Genomic DNA, 1,648 nt, shown 5'->3' with positions numbered 1-1,648 from the left:
GTGTAGGGTGTATGGGTGGAGTATCGTGAGAGATGTGGAGAAGGGAAGGGGGAGGTGGATGTGGGCGGGGGTGCAGGTAGCGGAGAGGGTAAAAAAATAGAACCAGGGGAGAAACAGATTCAGGAAGTTAGTAGTTGCCACTGGTTGAGCTTAAAAAACATTGTATGGCACATCATGACTTGTTTGTTCAAACATTGTGTGGTATAAAGTGACTTATTTATTCAAACATTGTATGGAATATCATGATTTATTTGTTCAAACATTGTATAGTATACCATGATTTATTTGATCAAACATTGTATTGTATAAAATGACTTATTTATTCAAACATTGTATGGTATAAAATGACTTATTTATTCAAACATTGTATGGTATACCATGATTTATTTGTTCGAACATTGTACGGCATAAAATGATTTATTCGTTCGAACATTGTATGGTATAACACGAATGATTTAATTTTTTTCAAACATTGTACGGATGGTTAACGTGACTTATTCGTTCATATTGCCTGGTATAAAGTGATTTATTTGTTCAAATATTGTATGGTATAACATGACTTATTTGTGGGCGGTTGGTGAGGTAAATAGGCGCCTAAAACATGAAATATTTTCGATATATGAACTTTTATGCCCACCTTCGAGGTTTGCAGACCATTTGCAGTTTATGTGGAGGTCAACAGTAGTGAACAAAATCCAAACACCAAACAACCAAACAACTAAACAACCAAACAACCAAAAACAAAAGCTCCCTCCCCCCCAACCAACCCACCAACCAACCAACCAAACAATTTTCCATCCCTGGCAAGTTTCGAAACAGGGATTTATTGAATGAGAGGCGGACACTGTACCTCTTCCCCCCCCCCCCCCCTCCCCTTTCCCTCCAAAACAAATAAATTATAGAAACCAAAAACCAGCACACAGTGCAAAACATAATATCATGTGAAAATCAAAACGTGCATATTAGCAACAGACAGTCAGGGTAGGGTATTGGCTGAAATCTGTTCGGTTTTGTACCTTGTTGACCTTCACAGGCTCGGTTGTACAAAAACAAAGGCTGGATAGTTCCGACAGTTCCGACCATTGGTTTTCTGTTTGAGGTCCAACTGCCCTCTTACCGGTTAAACCCCTGTACCCCTAGACATACAGTTCGTTTACAAAAACAAAAACAAATTCATATGTAGATCTAGATGTTTTTACAACCCCATCGACACAATTTAGATTGTTTAGGAGGTGGGTTTCTGATCTTGCTAATCAGAACCAACTGGGGCTGAAAAGAATACAGCGTACCAGCAGAAGGAAAGAGATACTCGACAAAAAATTCTTCCCTTTCGAGAATTGAACTCGGGTCTCCTGCGCGCGGCAGAGAAGCACCTAACCACTGCACAGCAGACGCCGGTAGTAAGAGATAGCGGAGGTGTAAGATAGCGAACGCCTGACAAGATCAACCGACTGAAGGCTAGACAAAACACTTAAGTTATGATATTATCACTTTACGTGAAACAAAACAAAACAAAACAAAACAAAACAATCCCAACTAATTCGCCTCTCAAACCTGTGTGGCACAATTTCCTCCCAACTTCTCTCTGTCTCCGTCTGTCTGTCTGTCTGTCTGTCTGTCTGTCTGTCTGTCTGTCTGTCTGTCTGTC

General features: G+C 40.2%; 1 protein-coding gene across 1 annotated transcript in view; it reads right to left on the bottom strand.

The window, feature by feature from the left end:
* LOC101852106 (outer dense fiber protein 3) overlaps window positions 1–1,648 on the bottom strand; it is a gene marked incomplete in the record, with an annotated part of 13,455 nt that overhangs the window by 1,340 nt on the left and 10,467 nt on the right.

This window comes from Aplysia californica, unplaced genomic scaffold (assembly GCF_000002075.1).
Source record: "Aplysia californica isolate F4 #8 unplaced genomic scaffold, AplCal3.0 scaffold00334, whole genome shotgun sequence".
In the NCBI taxonomy this organism is placed as follows: Eukaryota; Metazoa; Mollusca; class Gastropoda; order Aplysiida; family Aplysiidae; genus Aplysia; species Aplysia californica.
Note: the sequence above shows the minus strand (reverse complement) of the source record. Positions and strands in the feature narration are given on the sequence as shown.